Source organism: Prunus avium, chromosome 1, assembly GCF_965620075.1.
Source record: "Prunus avium chromosome 1, drPruAviu1.hap1.1, whole genome shotgun sequence".
NCBI classification, from domain to species: Eukaryota; Viridiplantae; Streptophyta; class Magnoliopsida; order Rosales; family Rosaceae; genus Prunus; species Prunus avium.
Genome location: NC_142284.1, coordinates 24,898,521 through 24,925,975, shown reverse-complemented (window position 1 = coordinate 24,925,975; position 27,455 = coordinate 24,898,521). Strand labels below are relative to the sequence as shown.

General features: G+C 40.4%; 1 non-coding gene across 1 annotated transcript; it reads right to left on the bottom strand.

Moving 5' to 3' along the window:
* Nucleotides 1-12,938: 12,938 nt before the first annotated feature.
* On the bottom strand, nt 12,939-13,045 carry LOC148297646 (small nucleolar RNA R71). Its single transcript, XR_015833278.1, has one exon. It is a non-coding gene; the product is annotated as a small nucleolar RNA R71 (small nucleolar RNA).
* Nucleotides 13,046-27,455: the final 14,410 nt, after the last annotated feature.

The following is a 27,455-nucleotide window of genomic DNA, read 5'->3' as shown; positions in this document are numbered from 1 at the left end:
CAAACCTCACCAAATGACTCCTCCCACCATATTATGATGTTGCCCATGTTTTGGGCTCGATCCGAAATCAATAGGTGTTCAAAATTGGACAATTCAAGTTGAACGGCAGTTCGTTCCTAATTGCAGTGGTTGGTGTATTCCGTACTTCAAGCGATTGGATTTCACTCAAAACTCACCAAATGACTCCTCCCGCCATATGATGATGTTGCCCAACTTTTGGGCTCGATCAGAAATCAGTACGTGTGAGAAATTGGACAATTCAATTTCAACGGCAGTTCGTTCCTAATTTGAGTGGTTGGTGTATTCCATACTTCTTGCGATTGGATTTCACTCAAAACTCACCAAATGACTCCTCCCACCATATTACGGTGTTGCCCAAGTTTTGGGCACGATCCGAAATCAAAAGGTGTGAGAAATTGGACAATTCAAGTTCAACGGCAGTTCGTTCCTAATTGGAGTGGTTGGTGTATTCCATACTTCTAGCGAATGTATTTCACTCAAAACTCACCAAACGACTCCTCCCACCATATTTTGATGTTGCCCAAGTTTGGGGCTCGATCCGAAATCAATAGGTGTGAGAAATTGGACAATTCAAGTTCAACGGCAGTTCGTTCCTATTTTGAGTGGTTGGTGTCTTCCATACTTCTAGAGATTGGATTTCACTCAAAACTAACCAAATGACTCCTCCCACCATATTATGATGTTGCCCAAGTTTTGGGGTTGATCCGAAATCAATAGGTGTTCGAAATTGGACAATTCAAGTTCAACGGCAGTTCGTTCCTAATTGGAGTTGTTGGTGTATTCCATACTTCTAGCGAATGGATTTCACTCAAAACTCACCAAATGACTCTTCCCACCATATTATGATGTTGCCCAAGTTTGGGGCTCGATCCGAAATCAATAGGTGTGAGAAATTGGACAATTTAAGTTCAACGGCAGGTCGTTCCTAATTGGTGTGGTTGGTGTATTCCATACTTCTAACGATTGGATTTCACTGAAAACTCACTAAATGACTCCTAACACCATATTATGATGTTGCCGAAGTTTGGGGCTCGATCCGAAATCAATAGGTGTGAGAAATTGGACAATTCAAGTTCAACGGCAGTTCGTTCCTAATTGGAGTGGTTGGTGTATTCCATACTTCTAGCGATTGGATTTCACTCAAAACTCACCAAATGACTCCTAACACCAAATTATGATGTGGCCCAAGTTTTGGGCTCGATCCGAAATCAATAGGTGTGAGAAATTGGACAATTCAAGTTCAACGGCAGTTCGTTCCTAATTGGAGTGGTTTGTGTATTCCATACTTCTAGCGAATGGATTTCACTCAAAACTCACCAAATGACTCTTCCCACCATATTATGATGTTGCCCAAGTTTGGGGCTCGATCCGAAATCAATAGGTGTGAGAAATTGGACAATTCAAGTTCAACGGCAGTTCTTTCCTAATTCGAGTGGTTGGTGTATTCCATACTTCTAGCGATTGGATTTCACTCAAAACCAACCAAATGACTCCTCACACCATATTATGTTGTTGCCCAAGTTTTGGGCTCGATCCGAAATCAATAGGTGTTCCAAATTGGACAATTCAAGTTCAACGGCAGTTCGTTCCTAATTGGAGTGGTTGGTGTATTCCATACTTCTAGCTATTGGATTTCACTCAAAACCCAACAAATGACTCCTCCCACCAAATTATGATGTTGCCCAAGTTTTGGGCTCGATCCGAAATCAATAGGTGTTCCAAATTGGACAATTCAAGTTCAACGGCAGTTCGTTCCTAATTGGAGTGGTTGGTGTATTCCATACTTCTAGTGATTGGATTTCTCTGAAAACTCACCAAAGGACTCCTCCCACCATATTATGATGTTGCCCAAGTTTTGGGCTCGATTCGAAATCAATAGGTGTTCCAAATTGGACACTTCAAGTTCAACGGCAGTTCGTTCCTAATTCGAGTGGTTGGTGTATTCCATACTTCTAGCGATTGGATTTCACTCAAAACTAACCAATGACTCCTCGCACCATATTATGATGTTGCCCAAGTTTTGGGCTCGATCCGAAATCAATAGGTTTTCCAAATTGGACAATTCAAGTTCAACGGCAGTTCGTTCCTAATTGCTGTGGTTGGTGTATTCCATACTTCTAGCGATTGGATTTCACTCAAAACTCACTAAATAACTCCTCCCACCATATTATGATGTTGCCCAAGTTTTGGGCTCGATCCGAAATCAATAGGTCTGACAAATTGGACAATTCAAGTTCAACGGAAGTTCGTTCCTAATTGGAGTGGTTGATGTATTCCACACTTCTAGCGATTGGATTTCACTCAAAACTCACCAAATGACCCCTCCCACCATATTATGATGTTACCCAAGTTTTGGGCTCGATCCGAAATCAATAGGTGTTCCAAATTGGACAATTCAAGTTCAACGGCAGTTCGTTCCTAATTGGAGTGGTTGGTGTATTCCATACTTCTAGCGATTGGATTTCAGTCAAAACTCACCAAATGACTCCTCCCACCATATTATGATATTGCCCAAGTTTTGGGCTCGATCCGAAATCAATAGGTGTTCCAAATTGGACAATTCAAGTTCAACGGCAGTTCGTTCCTAATTGGAGTGGTTGGTGTATTCCATACTTCTAAAGATTGGATTTCACTCAAAACTAACCAAATGACTCCTCGCACCATATTATGTTGTTGCCCAAGTTTTGGGCTCGATCCGAAGTCAATAGGTGTTCCAAATTGGACAATTCACGTTCAACGGCAGTTCGTTCCTAATTGGAGTGGTTGGTGTATTCCATACTTCTAGCGATTGGATTTCACTCAAAACTCACCAAATGACTCCTCCCACCATATTATGATGTTGCCCAAGTTTTGGGTTTGATTCGAAATCAATAGGTGTGAGAAATTGGACAATTCAAGTTCAACGGCAGTTCATTCCTAATTCGAGTGGTTGGTGTATTCCATACTTCTAGCGATTGGATTTCACTCAAAACTAACCAAATGACTCCTCGCACCATATTATGATGTTGCCCAACTTTTGGGCTCGATCCGAAATCAATAGGTTGTCCAAATTGGACAATTCAAGTTAAACGGCAGTTCGTTCCTAATTGCTGTGGTTGGTGTATTCCATACTTCTAGCGATTGGATTTCACTCAAAACTCACTAAATAAGTCCTCCCACCATATTATGATGTTGCCCACGTTTTGGGCTCGATCTGAAATCAATAGGTGTGACAAATTGGACAATTCAAGTTCAACGGAAGTTCGTTCCTAATTGGAGTGGTTGATGTATTCCATACTTCTAGCGATTGGATTTCACTCAAAACTCACCAAATGACCCCTCCCACCATATTATGATGTTTCCCAAGTTTTGGGCTCGATCCGAAATCAATAGGTGTGACAAATTGGACAATTCAAGTTCAACGGCAGTTCGTTCCTAATTCGAGTGGTTGGTGTATTCCATACTTCTAGCGATTGGATTTCACTCAAAACTAACCAAATGACTCCTCGCACCATATTATGATGTTGCCCAAGTTTTGGGCTCGATCCGAAATCAATAGGTTTTCCAAATTGGACAATTCAAGTTAAACGGCAGTTCGTTCCTAATTGCTGTGGTTGGTGTATTCCATACTTCTAGCGATTGGATTTCACTCAAAACTCACTAAATAAGTCCTCCCACCATATTATGATGTTGCCCACGTTTTGGGCTCGATCCGAAATCAATAGGTGTGACAAATTGGACAATTCAAGTTCAACGGAAGTTCGTTCCTAATTGGAGTGGTTGATGTATTCCATACTTCTAGCGATTGGATTTCACTAAAAACTCACCAAATGACCCCTCCCACCATATTATGATGTTTCCCAAGTTTTGGGCTCGATCCGAAATCAATAGGTGTGACAAATTGGACAATTCAAGTTCAACGGCAGTTCGTTCCAAATTGGAGTGGTTCGTGTCTTCCATACTTCTAGCGATTGGATTTCACTCAAAACTCACCAAATGACTCCTCCCACCATATTATGATGTTGCCCAAGTTTTGGGCTCGATCCGAAATCAATAGGTGTTCCAAATTGGACAATTCAAGTTCAACGGCAGTTCGTTCCTAATTGGAGTGGTTGGTGTATTCCATACTTCTAGCGATTGGATTTCAGTCAAAACTCACCAAATGACTCCTCCCACCATATTATGATATTGCCCAAGTTTTGGGCTCGATCCAAAATCAATAGGTGTTCCAAATTGGACAATTCAAGTTCAACGGCAGTTAGTTCCTTATTGGAGTGGTTGGTGTATTCCATACTTCTAGCGATTGGATTTCACTCAAAACTCACCAAATGACTCCTCCCACCATATTATCATGTTTCCCAAGTTTGGGGATCGATCCGAAATCAATAGGTGTGAGAAATTGGACAATTCAAGTTCAACGGCAGTTCGTTCCTAATTGGAGTGGTTGGTGTATTCCATACTTCTAGCGATTGGATTTCACTCAAAACTCACCAAATGACTCCTCCCACCATATTATGATGTTGCCCAAGTTTTGGGCTCGATCCGAAAACAATACGTGTGAGAAATTGGACAATTCATGTTCAACGGCAGTTCGTTCCTAATTGGAGTGGTTGGTGTATTCCATACTTCTAGCGATTGGATTTCACCCCAAACTCACCAAATGACTCCTCCCACCATATTATGACGTTGCCCAAGTTTGGGGCTCGATCCGAATTCAATATGTGTTCCAAATTGGACAATTCAAGTTCAACGGCAGTTCGTTCCTAATTGGAGTGGTTGGTGTATTCCACACTTCTAGCGATTGGATTTCACTCAAAACTCACCAAATGACTCCTCCCACCATATTATGATGTTGCCCAGGTTTGGGGCTCGATCCGAAATCAATAGGTGTGAGAAATTGGACAATTCAAGTTCAATGGCAGTTCGTTCCTAATTGGAGTGGTTGGTGTATTCCCTACTTCTAGCAATTGGATTTCACTGAAAACTAACCAAATGACTCCTCCCACTATATTATGGTGTTGCCCAAGTTTCGGGCTCGATCCAAAATCAATAGGTGTTCCAAATTGGACAATTCAAGTTCAATGGCAGTTCGTTCCTAATTGGAGTGGTTGGTGTATTCCATACTTCTAGCGATTGGATTTCACTCAAAACTAACCAAATGACTCCTCCCACCATATTATGATGTTGCCCAAGTTTTGGGCTCGATCCGAAATCAATGGGTGTGAGAAATTGGACAATTCAAGTTCAACGGCAGTTCTTTCCTAATTGGAGTGGTTTGTGTATTCCATACTTCTAGCGATTGGATTTCACTCAAAACTCACCAAATGACTCCTCCCACCATATTACGATCTTGCCCAAGTTTGGGGCTCGATCCAAAATCAATAGGTGTTCCAAATTGGACAATTCAAGTTCAACGGCAGTTCATTCCTAATTGGAGTGGTTGGTGTATTCCATACTTCTAGCGATTGGATTTCACTCAAAAATCACCAAAAGACTCCTCCCACCATATTATGATGTTGCCCAAGTTTTGGGCTCGATCCGAAATCAATAGGTGTTCCAAATTGGACAATTCAAGTTCAACGGCAGTTCGTTCCCAATTGGAGTGGTTGGTGTATTCCATACTTCTTGCGATTGGATTTAACTCAAAACTCACCAAATGACTCCTCCCACCATATTATGATGTTGCCCAAGTTTTGGGCTCGATCAGAAATCAATACGTGTGAGAAATTGGACAATTCAATTTCAACGGCAGTTCGTTCCTAATTGGAGTGGTAGGTGTATTCCATACTTCTAGCGATTGGATTTCATTCAAAACTCACCAAATGACTCCTCCCACCATATTATGATGTTGCCCAGGTTTTGGGCTCGATCCGAAATCAATCGGTGTTCCAAATTGGACAATTCAAGTTCAACGGCAGTTCGTTCCCAATTGGAGTGGTTGGTGTATTCCATACTTCTAGCCATTGGATTTCACTCAAAACTCACCAAATGACTCCTCCCACCATATTATGATGTTGCCCATGTTTTGGACTCGATCCGAAATCAATAGGTGTTCCAAATTGGACAATTCAAGTTCAACGGCAGTTCGTTCCTAATTGGAGTGGTTGGTGTATTCCATACTTCTAGCGATTGGATTTCACTAAAAACTCACCAAATGACTCCTCCCACCATATTATGATGTTTCCCAGGTTTTGGGGGTCGATCCGAAATCAATCGGTGTTCCAAATTGGACAATTCAAGCTCAACGGCAGTTCTTTCCCAATTGGAGTGGTTGGTGTATTCCATACTTCTTGCGATTGGATTTAACTCAAAACTCACCAAATGACTCCTCCCACCATATTAAGATGTTGCCCAAGTTTTGGGCTCGATCCGAAATCAATAGGTATGAGAAATTGGACAATTCAAGTTCAACGGCAGTTCGTTCCTAATTGCAGTGGTTGGTGTATTCCATACTTCTAGCGATTGGATTTCACTCAAAACTCACCAAATGACTCCTCCCACCATATTATGCTGTTGCCCATGTTTTGGACTCGATCCGAAATCTATAGGTGTTCCAAATTGGACAATTCAAGTTCAACGGCAGTTCGTTCCTTATTGGATTGGTTGATGTATTCCATACTTCTAGCGATTGAATTTCACTCAAAACTCACCAAATGACTCCTCCCACCATATTATGATGTTGCCCAAGTTTTGGGCTCGATCCGAAATCAACAGGTGTTCCAAATTGGACAATTCAAGTTCAACGGCAGTTCGTTCCTTATTGGATTGGTTGATGTAATCCATACTTCTAGCGATTGAATTTCACTCAAAACACACCAAATGACTCCTCCCACCATATAATGATGTTGCCCAAGTTTTGGGCTTGATCCGAAATCAATAGGTGTGAGAAATTGGTCAATTCAATTTCAACGACAGTTCTTTCCTAATTGGAGTGGTTGGTGTATTCCATACTTCAAGCAATTGGATTTCACTCAAAACTCACCAAATGACTCCTCCCACCATATTATGTTGTTGCCCAAGTTTTGGGCTCGATCCGAAATCAATAGGTGTGAGAAATTGGTCAATTCAATTTCAACGACAGTTCGTTCCTAATTGGAGTGGTTGGTGTATTCCATACTTCTAGCGATTGGATTTCACTCAAAACACAACAAATGACTCCTCCCACCATATTATGATGTTGCCCAAGTTTTTGGCTCGATTCGAAATCAATAGGTTTTCCAAATTGGACAATTCAAGTTCAACGGCAGTTCGTTCCTAATTGCAATGGTTGGTGTATTCCATACTTCTAGCGATTGGATTTCTCTGAAAACTCACCAAGTGACTCCTCCCACCATATTATGATGTTGCCCAAGTTTTGGGCCCGATCCGAAATCAATAGGTGTGAGAAATTGGACAATTCAAGTTCAACGGCAGTTCGTTCCTAATTGGAGTGGTTGGTGTATTCCATACTTCTAGCGATTGGATTTCACTCAAAACTCACCAAATGACTCCCACCATATTATGATGTTGCCCAAGTTTTGGGCTCGATCCGAAATCAATGGGTGTTCCAAATTGGAAAATTCAAGTATAACGGCAGTTCGTTCCTAACTGAAGTGGTAGGTATATTCCATACTTCTAGCGATTGGATTTCACTCAAAACTCACCAAATGACTCCTCCCACCATACTATGTTGTTGCCCAAGTTTGGGTCTCGATCCGAAATCAATAGGTTTGAGAAATTGGACAATTCAAGTTCAACGGCAGTTCGTTCCCAATTGTAGTGGTTGGTGTATTCCATACTTCTTGCGATTGGATTTCACTCAAAACTCACCAAATGACTCCTCCCACCATATTATGATGTTGCCCAAGTTTTTGGCTCGATCCGAAATTAATAGGTTTTCCAAATTGGACAATTTAAGTTCAACGGCAGTTCGTTCCTAATTGCAGTGGTTGGTGTATTCCACACTTCTAGCGATTGCATTTCACTCAAAACTCACCAAATGACTCCTCCCACCATATAATGATGTTGCCCAAGTTTTGGGCTCGATCCGAAATCAATAGGTGTGTGAAATTGGTCAATTCAATTTCAACGACAGTTCTTTCCTAATTGGGGTGGTTGGTGTTTTCCATACTTCTAGCGATTGGATTTCACTCAAAACTCACCAAATGACTCCTCCCACCATATTATGACGTTGCCCAAGTTTGGGGTTGACCCGAAATCAATAGGTGTGAGAAATTGGACAATTCAAGTTCAACGGCAGTTCGTTCCTAATTGGAGTGGTTGGCGTATTCCATACTTCTAGCGATTGGATTTCACTCAAAACTCACCAAATGACTCCTCCCACCATATTACGATGTTGCCCAAGCTTTGGGCTCGATCCGAAATCAGTAGGTGTTCCAAATTGGACAATACAAGTTCAACGGCAGTTCGTTCCTAATTGGAGTGGTTGGTGTATTCCATACTTCTAGCGATTGGATTTCATTCAAAACTCACCAAATGAATCCTCCCACCATATTATGATGTTGCCCAAGTTTTGGGCTCGATCCGAAATCAATAGGTGTGAGAAATTGGACAATTCAAGTTCAACGGCAGTTCATTCCTAAGTGGAGTGGTTGGTGTATTCCATACTTCTAGAGATTGGATTTCACTCAAAACTCACCAAATGACTCCTCCCACCATATTATGATGTTGCCCAAGTTTGGGGCTCGATCCGAAATCAATAGGTGTTCCAAATTGGACAATTCAAGTTCAACGGCAGTTCGTTCCTAATTGGAGTGGTTGGTGTATTCCATACTTCTAGCGATTGGATTTCACTCAAAACTCACCAAATGACTCCTCCCACCATATTATGATGTTGCCCAGGTTTTGGGCTCTATCCGAAATCAATCGGTGTTCCAAATTGGACAATTCAAGTTCAACGGCAGTTCGTTCCCAATTGGAGTGTTTGGTGTATTCCATTCTTCTAGCGATTGGATTTCACTCAAAACTCACCAAATGACTCCTGCCACCATATTATGATGTTGCCCATGTTTTGGACTCGATCCGAAACCAATAGGTGTTCCAAATTGGACAATTCAAGTTCAACGGCAGTTCGTTCCTAATTGGAGTGGTTGGTGTATTCCATACTTCTAGCTATTGGATTTCACTGAAAACTCACCAAATGACTCCTCCCACCATATTATGATGTTGCCCAAGTTTTGGGCTCGATCCGAAATCAATAGGTGTAGGAAATTGGACAATTCAAGTTCAACGGCAGTTCGTTCCTAATTGGAATGGTTGGTGTATTCCATACTTCTAGCGATTGGATTTCACTCAAAACTCACCAAATGACTCTTCCCACCATTTTATGATGTTGCCCAAGTTTGGGGCTCAATCCGAAATCAATAGGTGTGATAAATTGGACAATTCAAGTTCAACGGTAGTTCGTTCCTAATTGGAGTGGTTGGTGTATTCCATACTTCTAGCGATTGGATTTCACTCAGAACTCACCAAATGACTCCCCCGACCATATTATGATGTTGCCCAAGTTTTGGGCTCAATCCGAAATCAATAGGTGTTCCAAATTGGACAATTCGAGTGCAACGGCAGTTCGTTCCTAATTGGAGTGGTTGGTGTATTCCAAACTTCTAGCGATTGGATTTCACTCAAAACTCACCAAACGACTCTTTCCACCATTTTATGATGTTGCCCAATTTTGGGGCTCGATCCGAAATCAATAGGTGTTCCAAATTGGACAATTCAAGTTCAACGGCAGTTCGTTCCTAATTGGAGTGGTTGGTGTATTCCATACTTCTAGCGATTGGATTTCACTCAAAACTCACCAAATGACTCCTCCCACCATATTATGATGTTGCCCAAGTTTGGGGCTCGATCCGAAATCAATAGGTGTGAGAAATTGAACAGTTCAAGTTCAACGGCAGTTCGTTCCTAATTGGAGTGGTTGGTGTATTCCATACTTCTAGCGATTGGATTTCACTCAAAACTCACCAAATGACTCTTCCCACCATTTTATGATGTTTCCCAAATTTGGGGCTCGATCCGAAATCAATAGGTGTGAGAAATTGAACAGTTCAAGTTCAACGGCAGTTCGTTCCTAATTGGAGTGGTTGGTGTATTCCATACTTCTAGCGATTGGATTTCACTCAAAACTAACCAAATGACTCCTCCCACCATATGGTAATGTTGTCCAAGTTTTGGGCTCGATCCGAAATCACTAGGTGTGAGAAATTGGACAATTCAAGTTCAACGGCAGTTCGTTCCTAATTGGAGTGGTTGGTGTATTCCATACTTCTAGCGATTGGATTTCACTCAAAACTCACCAAATGACTCCTCCCACCATATTATGATGTTGCCCAAGTTTTGGGCTCGATCCGAAATCATTATGTGTTCCAAATTGGACAATTCAAGTTCAACGGCAGCTCGTTCCTAACTGGAGTGGTTGGTGTATTCCATACTTCTAGCGATTGGATTTCACTCAAAACTCACCAAATGACTCCTCCCACCATATTATGATGTTGCCCAAGTTTTGGGCTCGATCCGAAATCAATAGGGGTTCCAAATTAGACAATTCAAGTTCAACGGCAGCTCGTTCCTAATTGGAGTGGTTGGTGTATTTCATAATTCTAGCGATTGGATTTCACTCAAAACTCACCAAATGACTCCTCCCTCCATATTTTGATGTTGCCCAAGTTTTGGGCTGGATTCGAAATCAATAGGTGTTCCAAATTAGACAATTCGAGTGCAACGGCAGTTCGTTCCTAATTGGAGTGGTTGGTGTATTCCATACTTCTAGCGATTGGATTTCACTCAAAACTAACCAAATGACTCCTCCCACCATATTATGAGGATTTCACTCAAAGTCATATTTGGATTCAGCCAAACCCAATCCGTGAGCCCATCAAAATACACATCATGCTGACATGAGGATGAGCTGATGGATGTTTGGTCATGGTGAGCTAGGCATGAGCTATTGGTTTCTGGATGGATGCTTGATCATGCTGACATGAAGATGACCTATGGCTGCTGGTGGGATTTATTAGTGCAGCAACCAATTCTGATTATCTAAATACAAGTGTTGTATGCATTAGTCATATTCAATTCAGAATTCCCCTTTCCTTCTCCCTATAAATACCACTTCCATTCCACATCCCAGACACAATTCACTTCATCCATTACTTCCATACACACATTCAGATTCACCACAAAGAGAGAGAGAGAGCTAGCTGCAAAGGAGGGAGAGCTGGGAGCTGTCCTGGAAACTACCTTGCTGCCACCAGCTAGTTCTTCTATTCTCTTTATTCTACCTATGTATTTCTTATCTTCTGTATTCATAATTATGTTTAACTAATCCATTTTGTTAGGGCTTAGGATGAAGCCCTAGTCATGAATATTCAATGTTATGGATGATTTCATAGTTAATTGATTTCCTTGCTTTCATTATCAAGTTGTTAATCTCCAGCTTATTATGTGCTTGATGTATGTTTTCTTGGAGTAGCTAACTAGGATTTTATGCATCTAGCACAGGTTGGGAAGGGGTTTAGATTCACCAATTCTACTCTCCTTTCACAAGCAACACATGAATGGCCTAAGAATCATTCAAGGGGTTAATAACCATAGGTTGACTAGGACAGATACCATGTTCTAGGACTTGTGTGATTATCATATTCTCAAGGAACTTAATGACTCTTATATGCTTTATTCTAAGTAGATACCATGCTTAGGTTGCATATTAGAGATCACGTGTTGTGTAGATACCATGCACAATTACATGCCTTAGGAGAATCATGCATCCTGCACCTAGATACCATAGGCTTGTATGCGATAATCTATTGTTAATGAAGCTTGAGTCAATTTCTATGCATTCATAACTTGGATAGGAAGACTAATGGTAGATTCCAAGGCTCTAACACTTCTCAATCATTGTTTCACAACTTGTTCATTGCTGCCATTGTTTACTTCCAGCACTTCCATTTCATTCTCTTGTTTTCATTTAAACAACAAAAACCCCCCATTCGAGTGCGTGTGTGGTGCTAGGATTCTGTCCTAGACCTTGCCAATTGTTAGTTAGTTTGTTTCTTTGTTTTCAGTTTTTCCATCATTCTAAGTAGTTTAACTTGCAACCAAGTTACCATTCTCCGTGGGATCGACCTCGTATTTCATAAGCTATACTATAAATGGTTCGTGCACTTGCGAGAATTGAAGTTTCTATTTTTAATAACTCATTTTAGTTGTTAGGAATAGGCTCAACAAGTTTTTGGCGCCGTTGCCGGGGAACCGGTAACGATGGTGCTATAGTTAGATTACTTTGAGTGTTTTTGTTTTTGTTTTCGTTGGTTTTTATTTCTGTATTCTGTTTTTCTTTTTAGTTGTTATCTCCATTTGAAGGCACTAATTGGTTTCTTGTGTGTGCATATATGTCCGAATCTGATTCTGAGCCAATTTCACCAGGAACTTTTGCTGTACGTGTTGGTTTGAGGAGGAATTATAGTTCTTTAAGTGCTGAATCTGAGAGCTACGAATCTGAAGGTTCAAGCAAGATGGCAGAGATTCCAAACAACAACAATAATGATGAAGGAGGTGGTGCGCTTGTTGTCCAACCTAGGAAACCCCTGCGTGAATTTTCCATCCCCAAAGTCACTGATCAACCTTCGTGCATCGTCTATCCTCAACTCACAATTGACAGGTTTGAGCTTAGAAGTGGTATGATTCATCTTCTTCCAACTTATTATGGTAATACCACTGAGGATCCTTACATGCATGTTAAGCAATTCTTTGAAATATGTGCTACAATCAAAATTCAAGGACTTGATGATGAGCAGATTAAGATGAGGCTATTCCCATTCAGTTTAAAAGATAAGGCTAAGTCATGGTTATACTCTTTGCCTAATGCTTCAATTCGTACTTGGGATGAGCTTTCTAATAAGTTTTTGCAGAAATTCTTTCCAGCTCAAAAGACTAACAAGATTAGAAAGGAAATTCTTGGTTTCACACAAAGAGAAGGAGAAGCTTTTCATGAATGCTGGGAGAGGTACAAGGAGATGATGAGTTCTTGCCCACACCACAATATAGAGAGTTGGATGCAAATGCAATCTTTCTATGAAGGTTTGCTTGATTCCGAAAGGATGATGGTAGATGCAACAAGTGGAGAAGGACTGATGAACAAAACAGCAGATGAGGCTTTTACTCTCTTTGAATCTTTGAGTACCAACTCTCAACAATGGAGCTACAATAAAGGAAGAGGAGCTCCTATGAAAGCTGTGGTCTCTGAGGTAAGTACTAATAATGAGATTAATGCAAAACTTGATGTTATGTGTTCTTTGCTTCAACAGGCAGTGACTGGCCCTCTAGGAAGCAAAGAGGAAGTTCAAGACCAATCTTTTGCAAAGCACATGCTAGAGCAAGCAAATGCCCTTCAAGGAAGGAATCCTCAGAATGATCCTTACTCAAACACATACAATCCGGGGTGGAGAAATCATCCTAATTTCAGGTGGAGCAATAATTCAAATGTGCAACAATCTCAAGGACCTCCCCCAGGATTTCAAATACAACAAAGGCAATTCCAGCAAGCTCCCCAACAAGTACAAGAGCAAAGGGGTGATCAAATGGGAGAATTGCAAGACATGTTCAAGAAGTTCATGGGGCAACAGATGCAAACCAATCAGAATCTTCAAAATGCAATGAACAAACTAGAAGTGCAAGTTGGGCAGATTGCATCCTCCATGAGCAATAGAGCATCCGGAACTTTTCCAAGCCAAACGGAGGTGAATCCAAGGCATCATGAGCAAGTTAAAGCAGTGCACATCTTGAGAAGTGGTAAACAAGTTGATAATAAGGTTGGAGATGCCAATGAAGAGCAAGAAGATGGAGAAAACGTGGAGATCATTCAGCCACCACAAGGGCAGCCAACAGGTTCCACCAAACAGCCCCTCAATTCTCTTGGAAAGAGCACAGGCCCTAAGGTATCATCTAATGCTAATCAAGTTCCAATTTCATCTAATGCTTTTAGGCCTATTGCACCCTTTCCCAGCAGGTTATCAAAGTCAAAGAAAGATCAAGGCTTGGATGAGATAATGGAAATATTCAAGAAAGTGCAAATCAACATCCCATTGCTCAATGCCATTGCTCAGATTCCAAAATATGCAAAATTTTTGAAGGATCTATGCACTAACAAGAGGAGATTCAAAGAGCATGAACAGGTTGCATTAAGTGAAGAGGTTAGTGCAGTCTTACAAAGAAAGCTACCTCCAAAGCTAAAGGATCCAGGTTCATTTTCTATACCTTGTATAGTTGGTGATTTTAAGTTTCAAAAAGCTTTGCTTGATCTTGGTGCATCCATTAACCTTATGCCATATCATGTTTATGAGAAACTTAACCTTGGTGAGTTGCAAGCCACATCTGTGAGCATTCAATTGGCAGATAGAACTATCAGGTACCCTAGGGGCATTCTAGAAGATGTTTTGGTGAAAGTAGAAGAGCTGATTTTGCCAGCTGATTTCTTGGTGTTGGAAATGGAAGAAGCACCAATTCATGACAATCAGTTACCACTCATTCTTGGTCGTCCATTCATGGCAACTGCCGGTGCAATTATTGATGTGAAGAAGGGTACATTGACTATGAACGTGTTTGATGAGACAATAGCATTCAAAGTGTTTGAAGCCTCCAAGTTTCCAAGTGATGAGCATGAAGTTTTCCAGCTTGATGCAATTGATAATATGGTGAAAGAAGCACTGCCAATGAGTTATTTGGAGCCTATTGAAGCATGCATCACACAAAGCATAAGGAAAGAAGAAGTGGACAGATTAGAGGCTGTGATCTCTCCTTTACTTCTTGAGCTTGTTTGCAGCATGGATAGCTACATAGAAGTGGGAAAGAGGTATGCAAACCAATTTGAATCTTTACCCGCACCTACTAATAAGGTTTTACCTTCTATTGTGCAGGCACCGGAGTTGGAATTAAAGCAATTGCCAACACACCTTAAATATGCTTATTTAGGTGAGAGTGAGACTCTACCTGTTATCATTGCCTCACACCTCGAACCAAATGATGAGAAGAAGCTTTCGAGGGTTCTAAAAGAGCACAAAACTGCGATTGGATGGAGCATTGCAGATATCAAAGGCATAAGCCCAACATCGTGCATGCATAGGATACTATTGGAGGACAATGCAGTGCCTAAGAGGGATGCCCAAAGACGTCTCAATCCAAACATGAAGGAGGTGGTAAGGAAAGAAGTAATGAAGCTTTTAGATGTTGGTATTATTTACCCTATTTCTGACAGTAAATGGGTGAGCCCAATACAAGTTGTCCCCAAGAAATCAGGTATCACAGTGGTGAAGAATGAAGCAAACGAGCTTGTACCAACACGGATGACCACGGGCTGGAGAGTTTGCATTGATTATAGGAAGCTCAACACAACAACAAGCAAGGATCACTTCCCTCTTCCATTTATTGATCAAATGCTTGAGAGATTGGCTGGCCATAGCCACTATTGCTTCCTTGATGGATATTCAGGTTACAACCAAATCGCCATAGCCCCAGAAGATCAAGAGAAGACAACCTTCACATGTCCCTTTGGTACTTTTGCTTATAGGAGGATGCCCTTTGGTCTTTGCAACGCCCCAGCCACTTTCCAAAGGTGCATGATGAGCATTTTCTCCGACATGGTAGAAAGGTTTATTGAGGTATTCATGGATGACTTCTCTGTCTTTGGTGATTCTTTTGATCAATGTTTGCATAACTTATCTAAGGTGTTGGCTAGATGTGAACAAAATAACCTTGTGCTTAATTGGGAAAAATGTCATTTTATGGTTAACCAAGGCATAGTTCTTGGTCATGTCATCTCTAGTAATGGAATTGAGGTAGATAAAGCTAAGATTGATTTGATTGCTTCTATGCCCTCACCTACTTCTGTCAAAGAAGTACGTTCTTTCCTTGGCCATGCAGGTTTCTATAGGCGTTTCATTAAAGATTTTTCTAAGATTGCAAGGCCTTTGTGCAATCTCCTTGCCAAGGACATGGATTTTGTGTTTGATCAAAACTGTGAGAATGCTTTCAATGCTTTGAAAATGATGCTCACAACTGCCCCAATCATTATGCCACCGGATTGGAGCTTGCCTTTTGAACTGATGTGTGACGCCTCAGATTATGCTGTTGGAGCTGTTTTGGGGCAGCGAGTTGATAAGAAGCCACATGCCATCTACTATGCTAGTAGAACCCTCAACGATGCCCAACTCAACTATTCCACCACAGAGAAGGAGTTATTAGCTGTCATATTTGCTTTAGAGAAGTTCAGATCTTATTTGATTACTAACAAGGTCATTGTTTACACTGATCATGCAGCATTGAAATACTTGTTAGCTAAAAAGGATGTCATTGTAAGCTTTGCACACTCTTGAATCATGTGTGGAACTTAGATTGTGATTGTTGTGTTTCTTTGGAACCATATACTTTGATGATTCTTTGAGGATATTGTTTGGAAGGCTAGCTGCTTATTTTCTGTTTTCTAAGTTGTAGTTTTATTTTGTTTGCTCGAGGACTAGCAAAGTCTAAGTTTGGGGGTATTTGATAAGTTCATAATTTCACACATTTGCATGCCTTCGTTACTTAGTAATTTTGTTTAGTTTCTCTTTATTTCAAGTCACTTACCTATGTTTGTGTGTTCTATAGGTTGAAGGCAGCAAGAGATTGCTTTTGAAGCAAAATGGTGCAAAACGTGCAAAAACTGGATATTGAGTTAGAAGTTCATTTCGGACTTATCTTCTTCATCCGAGCTTGGATTGGGCCAATACTTGTGTGGTTGGATCAGAGACATTCTGAACTTCAAAATGGATATCTTAAAGTCATATTTGGATTCAGCCAAACCCAATCCGTGAGCCCATCAAAATACACATCATGCTGACATGAGGATGAGCTGATGGATGCTTGGTCATGGTGAGCTAGGCATGAGCTATTGGTTTCTGGATGGATGCTTGATCATGCTGACATGAAGATGACCTATGGCTGCTGGTGGGATTTATTAGTGCAGCAACCAATTCTGATTATCTAAATACAAGTGTTGTATGCATTAGTCATATTCAATTCAGAATTCCCCTTTCCTTCTCCCTATAAATACCACTTCCATTCCACATCCCAGACACAATTCACTTCATCCATTACTTCCATACACACATTCAGATTCACCACAAAGAGAGAGAGAGAGCTAGCTGCAAAGGAGGGAGAGCTGGGAGCTGTCCTGGAAACTACCTTGCTGCCACCAGCTAGTTCTTCTATTCTCTTTATTCTACCTATGTATTTCTTATCTTCTGTATTCATAATTATGTTTAACTAATCCATTTTGTTAGGGCTTAGGATGAAGCCCTAGTCATGAATATTCAATGTTATGGATGATTTCATAGTTAATTGATTTCCTTGCTTTCATTATCAAGTTGTTAATCTCCAGCTTATTATGTGCTTGATGTATGTTTTCTTGGAGTAGCTAACTAGGATTTTATGCATCTAGCACAGGTTGGGAAGGGGTTTAGATTCACCAATTCTACTCTCCTTTCACAAGCAACACATGAATGGCCTAAGAATCATTCAAGGGGTTAATAACCATAGGTTGACTAGGACAGATACCATGTTCTAGGACTTGTGTGATTATCATATTCTCAAGGAACTTAATGACTCTTATATGCTTTATTCTAAGTAGATACCATGCTTAGGTTGCATATTAGAGATCACGTGTTGTGTAGATACCATGCACAATTACATGCCTTAGGAGAATCATGCATCCTGCACATAGATACCATAGGCTTGTATGCGATAATCTATTGTTAATGAAGCTTGAGTCAATTTCTATGCATTCATAACTTGGATAGGAAGACTAGTGGAAGATTCCAAGGCTCTAACACTTCTCAATCATTGTTTCACAACTTGTTCATTGCTGCCATTGTTTACTTCCAGCACTTCCATTTCATTCTCTTGTTTTCATTTAAACAACAAAAACCCCCCATTCGAGTGCGTGTGTGGTGCTAGGATTCTGTCCTAGACCTTGCCAATTGTTAGTTAGTTTGTTTCTTTGTTTTCAGTTTTTCCATCATTCTAAGTAGTTTAACTTGCAACCAAGTTACCATTCTCCGTGGGATCGACCTCGTATTTCATAAGCTATACTATAAATGGTTCGTGCACTTGCGAGAATTGAAGTTTCTATTTTTAATAACTCATTTTAGTTGTTAGGAATAGGCTCAACAATTGGATTTCACTCAAAACTAACCAAATGACTCCTCCCACCATATGATGATGTTGCCCAAGTTTTGGGCTCGATCCGAAATCAATAGGTGTTCCAAATTGGACAATTCAAGTTTAATGGCAGTTCGTTCCTAATTGGAGTGGTTGGTGTATTCCATACTTCTAGCGATTGGATTTCACTCAAAACTCACGAAATGACTCCTCCCACCATATTATGATCTTGCCCAAGTTTTGGGCTCGATCCGAAATCAATAGGTGTTCCAAATTGGACAATTCAACTTCAACGGCAGTTCGTTCCTAACTGGAGTGGTTGGTGTATTCCATACTTCTAGCGATTGGATTTCACTCAAAACTCACCAAATGACTCCTCCCACCATATTATGATGTTGCCCAAGTTTGGGGCTCGATCCGACATCAATAGGTGTGAGAAATTGGCAATTCAAGTTCAACGGCAGTTCGTTCCTAATTGGAGTGGTTGGTGTATTCCATTCTTCTAGCGATTGGATTTCACTCAAAACTAACCAAATGACTCCTCCCACCATATTATGATGTTGCCCAAGTTTTGGAATCGATCCGAAATCAATAGGTGTTCCAAAATGGACAATTCAAGTTCAACGGCAGTTCCTTCCTAACTGGAGTGGTTGGTGTATTCCATACTTCTAGCGATTGGATTTCACTCAAAACTCATCAAATGACTCCTCCCACCATATTATGATGTTGCCCGAGTTTTGGGCTCGATCCGAAATCAATAGGTGTTCCAAATTGGACAATTCGAGTTCAACGGCAGTTTGTTCCTAATTGGAGTGGTTGGTGTATTCCATACTTCTAGCGATTGGATTTCACTCAAAACTCACCAAATGACTCCTCCCACCATATTATGGTGTTGCCCAAGTTCTGGGCTCGATCCGAAATCCATAGGTGTTCCAAATTGGACAATTCAAGTTCAACGGCAGTTCGTTCCTAATTGGAGTGGTTGGTGTATTCCATACTTCTAGCTATTGGATTTCACTGAAAACTAACCAAATGACTCCTCCCACCATATTACGATGTTGCCCAAGTTTTGGGCTCGATCCGAAATCAATAGGTGTTCCAAATTAGACAATTCAAGTTCAACGGCAGTTCCTTCCTAACTGGAGTGGTTGGTGTATTCCACACTTCTAGCGATTGGATTTCACTCAAAACTCACCAAATGACTCCTCCCACCATATTATGATGTTGCCCAAGTTTTGGGCTCGATCCGAAATCAATAGGTGTTCTAAATTGGACAATTCAAGTTCAACGGCAGTTCGTTCCTAATTGGAGTCCTTGGTGTATTCCATACTTCTAGCGATTGGATTTCACTAAAAACTAACCAAAAGACTCCTCCCACCATATTATGATGTTGCCCAAGTTTGGGGCTCGGTCCGAAATCAATAGGTGTTCCAAATTGGACAATTCAAGTTCAACGGCAGTTCGTTCCTAATTGGAGTCCTTGGTGTATTCCATACTTCTAGCGATTGGATTTCACTCAAAACTCACGAAATGACTCCTCCCACCATATTATGATGTTGCCCAAGTTTTGGGCTCGATCCGAAATCAATAGGTGTTCCAAATTGGACAATTCAAGTTCAACGGCAATTCGTTCCTAATTGAAGTGGTTGGTGTATTCCATACTTCTAGCAATTGGATTTCACTCAAAACTCACCAAATGACTCCTCCCACCATATTATGATTTTGCCCAAGTTTGGGGCTCGATCCGAAATCAATCCGTTTGAGAAATTGGACAATTCAAGTTCAACGGCAGTTCGTTCCTACTTGGAGTGGTTGGTGTATTCCATACTTCTAGCGATTGGATTTCACTCAAAACTCACCAAAGGACTCCTCCCACCATATTATGATGTTGCCCAAGTTTTGGGGTCGATCCGTAATCAATAGGTGTGAGAAATTGGACAATTCAAGTTCAACGGCAGTTTGTTCCTAATTGGAGTGCTTGGTGTATTCCATACTTCTAGAGATTCGATTTCACTCAAAACTCACCAAATGACTCCTCCCACCATATTATGATGTTGCCCAAATTTGGGTCTCGATCCGAAATCAATAGGTTTGAGCAATTGGACAATTCAAGTTCAACGGCAGTTCGTTCCTAATTGGACAATTCATGTTCAACGGCAGTTCGTTCCTAATTGGAGTGGTTGGTGTATTCCATACTTCTAGTGATTGGATTTCACTCAAAATTCACCAAAGGACTCCTCCCACCATATTATGATGTTGCCCAAGTTTTGGGCTCGATCCGTAATCAATAGGTGTGAGCAATTGGACAATTCAAGTTCAACGGCAATTCGTTCCTAATTGGAGTGGTTGGTGTATTCCATACCTCTAGCGAATGGATTTCACTCAAAACTCACCAAATGAGTCCTCCCACCATATTATGATGTTGCCCAAGTTTTGGGCTCGATCCGAAATCAATAGGTGTTCCAAATTGGACAATTCAAGTTCAACGGCAGTTCGTTCCTAATTGGAGTGGTTGGTGTATTCCCTACTTCTAGCGATTGGATTTCACTCAAAACTCACCAAATGACTCCTCCCACCACATTATGATGTTGCCCAAGTTTGGGGCTCGTTCCGAAATCAATAGGTGTGAGAAATTGGACAATTCAAGTTCAACGGCAGTTCGTTCCTAATTGGAGTGGTTGGTGTATTCCCTACTTCTAGTGATTGGATTTCACTCAAAACTCACCAAATGACTCCTCCCACCATATTATGATGTTTCCCAAGTTTGGGGCTCGATCCGAAATCAATAGGTTTGAAAAATTGGACAATTCAAGTTCAACGGCAGTTCGTTCCTAATTGGAGTGGTTGGTGTATTCCATACTTCTAGCAATTGGATTTCACTCAAAACTCACCAAATGACCCCTCCCACCATATTATGATGTTGCCCAAGTTTTGGGCTCGATCCGAAATCAATTGGTGTGAGAAATTGGACAATTCAAGTTCAACGGCATTTCGTTCCTAATTGGAGTGGTTGGTGTATTCCATACTTCTAATGATTGGATTTCTCTCAAAACTCACCAAATGACTCCTCCCACCATATTATGATGTTGCCCAAGTTTGGGGCTCGATCCGAAATCAATCGGTTTGAGAAATTGGACAATTCAAGTTCAACGGCAGTTCGTTCCTAATTGGAGTGGTTGGTGTATTCCATACTTCTAGCGATTGGATTTCACTCAAAACTCACCAAATGACTCCTCCCACCATATTATGATGTTGCCCAAGTTTAGGGTTCGATCCGAAATCAATAGGTGTGAGAAATTGGACAATTCAAGTTCAACAGCAGTTCGTTCCTAATTGGAGTGGTTGGTATATTCCACACTTCTAGCGATTGCATTTCACTCAAAACTCACCAAAGGACTCCTCCCACCATATTATGATGTTGCCCAAGTTTTGGGCTTGATCCGAAATCAATAGGTGTTCGAAATTGGACAATTCAAGTTCAACGGCAGTTCGTTCCTAATTGGGGTGGTTGGTGTATTCCATACTTCTAGCGATTTGATTTCACTCCAAACTCACCAAATGACTCCTCCCACCATATTATGATGTTGCCCAAGTTTTGGGCTCGATCCGAAATCAATAGGTGTTCCAAATTGGACAATTCAAGTTCAACGGCAGTTCGTTCCTAATTGGAGTGGTTGGTGTATTCCATACTTCTAGCGATTGGATTTCACTCAAAACTCACCAAAGGACTCCTCCCACCATATTATGATGTTGCCCAAGTTTTGGGCTCGATCCGAAATCAATAGGTGTTCGAAATTGGATAATTCAAGTTCAACGGCAGTTCGTTCCAAATTGGAGTGGTTTGTGTATTCCATACTTCTAGTGATTGGATTTCACTCCAAACTCACCAAATGAGTCCTCCCACCATATTATGATGTTGCCCAAGTTTTGGGTTCGAGCCGAAATCAATAGGTGTTCCAAATTGGATAATTCAAGTTCAACGGCATTTCGTTCCTAATTGGAGTAGTTGGTGTATTCCGTACTTCTAGCGATGGGATTTCACTCAAAACTAACCAAATGACTCCTCCCACCATATTATGATGTTGCCCAAGTTTTGGGCTCGATCCGAAATCAATAGGTGTGAGAAATTGGACAATTCAAGTTCAACGGCAGTTCGTTCCTAATTGGAGTGGTTGGTGTATTCCATACTTCTAGCTATTGGATTTCACTCAAAACTAACCAAATGACTCCTCCCACCATATTATGATTTTGCCCAAGTTTTGGGCTCGATCCGAAATCAATAGGTGTGAGAAATTGGACAATTCAAGTTCAACGGCAGTTCGTTCCTAATTGGAGTGGTTGTTGTATTCCATACGTCTAGCGATTGGATTTCACCCAAAACTCACCAAATGACTCCTCCCACCATATTATGATGTTGCCCAAGTTTTGGGCTCGACCCGAAATCAATAGGTGTGAGAAATTGGACAATTCAAGTTCAACGGCAGTTCGTTCCTAATTGGAGTGGTTGGTGCATTCCATACTTCTAGCGATTGGATTTCCACTACAACAAAAAGGCTTTTTGATGACATGGTTTTAATGACGTGTCAGGAATACACGTCATTAATTGTAATTATCTATGACGTGCTTTTAAAATGCGTCATTGAAGCGGGTTTGTTTTATCCTTTCAATGACATCCGGATATGCACGCCATTGAATATGCATTCAATGACGCGTTTTACGCGTCATAGATTTTTTTGACTTTACATGACGTTGGATCTGCGTCATGAAACGTTTGTTAAATCAATGACGCATATTGCGCGTCATAAATGTCTATGACGTTTGGGTTGCGTCATGGAATCAAGTATCCATGGCTGGCTAGCTTTATCATGGTAGTGTTTTTCAATGACGTTTCCTATGCGTCATAGATCTATGAAAATTTCCCACCTTTTTTTTTTCGTTCCACGCAATTATTTTTTACCTCTTTAATTTTGCCCGCTATTTTTTCACATATTATAAAAATATTTTTAATAACCTTAAGATGACGCGTCTTGAGCGCCATAAAAGCTTTAACGATTTGACGACGCAGTATATGCGTCATGGAATTGGTTTTGAGGACGCAGTATACGCATCATAGAATGTAATTTTACGACGTAGATTCTGCGTCATGAAATTTGGTTTTGAGGCCCCAATTTTTTTTCACGTTGCGCTCTTTTTTTGGGTGAAATTTTAGTTTGCCCGCTATTCCCTTCCAGAAGGCGCGCTCTCTCTCTCTGTCTTTCTAAAATATTCTCCTCATTCTCATACCTAAGGATCTCTCTCTCTCTGTCCCCAACTCCAAATCTTCTCTTCATTCTCTCTCATCTCTCCCTTCCCTTTCTTTTCTTTTTCTGTTCACTCTTCACTCATTCTCCAGCACCCCCTGATCTTCTCCTCATCTTTTCTTCTCGTGTATCTCCAACGGTGGCTTATTTTGCTGGGGATGTGTGATATTGAGTTTTGAAGGTGAAGATTCTAATTGAAGTTGTGGTAATTCAATGCTCAAGGTACGAATTTTTTCTTCTTCTTCTCTTCTTTGCATTTTTCTCATTTATATTTTAGTTTGCCCCTAATTCTTTTTTATATTATCATTTTTGTAATGAATTTTCGGGACATTTGAGCTGTTGAAGAGGTGTCTTTTCGAGCCTTTAATTTCTTCTGGGGACATTTGAGAGAGCTTCATAAAGCCATTGTCAGCTTGGGCAATTCGTTGAGAGAGCTAAGGAATTTTGAATTTCTTCTTGAACCCTTTGTAAGTTTGTTTTCTTAGATTTTAATTTCTTGTTTTTGGATGTTGTTGTCTTGTTGGGTTGATTATTTAAATTGTGTAGTTGATTGATTGCTCCACAGAACCCACGAAACTAAATGGAAGAAGAGTATGAATTGGATTTATTAAGTTTGGGTGTATTGATCAACTTTCAGTTTCGGGTTTTGGTTTTTCAAACTTCGATTCTTGTTGGTAATTGAGTAGCAGTCATAACTGAAATATATACTTGTTTTTAAGATTGTTCAAAAGTGTTTTGGGGTTTTGTTTTGTTAAAAAAACAAATAGGTGCAGAAGTTGTTCAGTTTCAGATTTTTAGAAAGTGTGATTGTTTTACCCACATTGACTGTTAGTTTTGCACAGGTTGTGGGTTAGTTTTGAGATATAAGTACTTGGTTTTAAACTATACATATCCAGGATTAAAAGCCCTCTGATATCATGTAATTTGGCTGAAGTTTGATACCTAAAGTTTGGTAATTAAAGTATGACTACAAAATCTGTCAAAAACAGGGGCTGCAGTTTCAGTTTTGAAACACTTACCTTTGTTATATGAAAATAGACATCTCAATGAACATTTGAAAACTTGTTTCATGTAAATCAGAGTTAAATTGAATTTATGGTAACTTTTCCAAGTTAGTGTTATGCTGCAGAAAAACAGAAAAGTCTGTAACTTAGTCTGTTTTGAATTCAGTTTTTGACATGATTCCTGAACTTCGAATTGAATGAATTTTTGATATGATGAGGTTCTATATGTCTTGTTATGATCTGGAAAGTTTTACATTCTTTTGAATTAAACTGAATGTTTAGTTAGCAACACCACTGCAAATGTTAGGGGCATGGCCACAGAGCTTAGGATTTCCTCTGTCAAGATTGTAACCCCAATTAACCTTCTATGCAATTGATCGTCTTTGAGAGGTGATAGGTTCCAGCCCAAAAGAATTGAACAAAACTAACTGGTTTTTGGGTTTTGGATATAATGCCATATATGATATTAGTTTCTCTTACCATCCCTCCCCGTACTTGCACCTATTTCTTATCTTTCTTTTTTTCTGGTTTTTTGGTAAGTTAACTTCATTCAGGAATTTTTGGTCCTTAAAATTTGTTTTGTTGGATTCTATTGTTCCTCTTGTTTTATTTGGCATTTGGTTTAGCAAGACATTTCTATCAAATGAAATTTCCACAAATGAAATTTCCAATTTTGACCAAGAATTTACAGACCTGTATCATTTTCATTCATGCTTGCTTGTAATTTCTAGACCTTCATTCTCATTTTCTAATCTTCTGTTTTAATGCAGGTGTGGTTGTAATTATTTTAGTACCTTTTACACTCTCTTTTGGACATGAAGCATCACATCCTCTCATACGATCATGGAGCATACTTTGTTTTGGACAGTCCAAGTATCAAATCTTCTCAAACTTCATAGGATTGACTTTGTGGGATTAGTTCAAGACAATATTAATGTACTAGCATCATTTTGAGTAATAGAAATATAATTTAGAGTACTTTGCCTTTGTGTCTTCATTTTTCCTTCTATATATTAATTTATTTTTTAATAATTATAATGATGGGATATATATAAATATTAGAATTTTAATTTTTGTTTTTATAAATAAAGAATTTCAATGACGTCTGAACTGTGTCATGAAAAATATTTCAATGACGTCTCATCAGCGTCGTTAAGTTCCATGACGCCTAGTCCGCGTCATGTAAAGTCCTAAAAGAAGGCGTCAAATAGAACGTCATATTCTTAACGACGCTTAATTGACGTCATCAAAACTTCATCCATGACATCGAGGACGCGTCATGGAAAGAGTAGGACGACACACGATCCGCGTCATTGAAACCCCATTCCATGACGCGGAACAGACGTCGTGTTTTGAAAAACGTTTCCATGACCCCCCCTTTCGACAACGCAGGTTACGACGCCTGATCCGCGTCATTAAATGCCTTCCATGACGCAAATCAGACGTCATAGAAGGGTTTTTGTGTTGTAGTGTTCACTCAAAACTCCCCAAATGACTCCTCCCACCATATTATGAAGTTGCCCAAGTTTTGGGCTCGATCCGAAATCAATAGGTGTTCCAAATTGGACAATTCAAGTTCAACAGCAGTTCATTCCTAATTGGAGTGGTATTCCACACTTCTAGCGATTGGATTTCACTCAAAACTCACCAAATGACTCCTCCCACCATATTATGATGTTGCCCAAGTTTGGGGCTCGATCCGAAATCAATAGGTGTTCCAAATTGGACAATTCAAGTTCAACGGCAGTTCGTTCCTAATTGGAGTGGTATTCCATACTTCTAGCGATTGGATTTCACTCAAAACTCACCAAATGACTCCTCCCACCATATTATGATGTTGCCCAAGTTTGGGGATCGAACCGAAATCAATAGGTGTGAGAAACTGGACAATTCAAGTTCAACGGCAGTTCGTTCCTAATTGGAGTGGTTGGTGCATTCCATACTTCTAGCGATTGGATTTCACTCAAAACTCCCCAAATGACTCCTCCCACCATATTATGATGTTGCCCAAGTTTTGGGCTCGATCCGAAATCAATAGGTGTTCCAAATTGGACAATTCAAGTTCAACGGCAGTTCGTTCCTAATTGGAGTGGTATTCCATACTTCTAGCGATTGGATTTCACTCAAGACTCACCAAATGACTCCTCCGACCATATTATGATGTTGCCCAAGTTTGGGGCTCGATCCGAAATCAATCGGTTTGAGAAATTGGACAATTCAAGTTCAACGGCAGTTCGTTCCTAATTGGAGTGGTTGGTGTATTCCATACTTCTAGCGATTGGATTTCACTCAAAACTCACCAAATGACTCCTCCCACCATATTATGATGTTGCCCAAGTTTAGGGCTCGATCCGAAATCAATAGGTGTGAGAAATTGGACAATTCAAGTTCAACGGCAGTTCGTTCCTAATTGGAGTGGTTGGTGTATTCCACACTTCTAGCGATTGGATTTCACTCAAAACTCACCAAATCATTTCTCCCACCATATTTTGATGTTGCCCAAGTTTTGGGCTCGATCCGAAATCAATAGGTGTTCCAAATTGGACAATTCAAGTTCAACGGCAGTTCGTTCCTAATTGGAGTGGTTGGTGTATTCCATACTTCTAGCGATTGGATTTCACTCAAAACTCACCAAATGACTCCTCCCACCATATTATGATGTTGCCCAACTTTTGGGCTCGATCCGAAATCAATAGGTATGAGAAATTGGACAATTCAAGTTCAACGGCAGTTCGTTCCTAATTGGAGTGGTTGGTGTATTCCATACTTCTAGCGATTGGATTTCACTCAAAACTCACCAAATCACTCCTCCCACCATATTATGATGTTGCCCAACTTTTGGGCTCGATCCGAAATCAACAGGTGTCAGAAATTGGACAATTCTAGTTCAACGGCAGTTCGTTCCTAATTCGAGTGGTTGGTGTATTCCATACTTCTAGCGATTGGATTTCACTCAAAA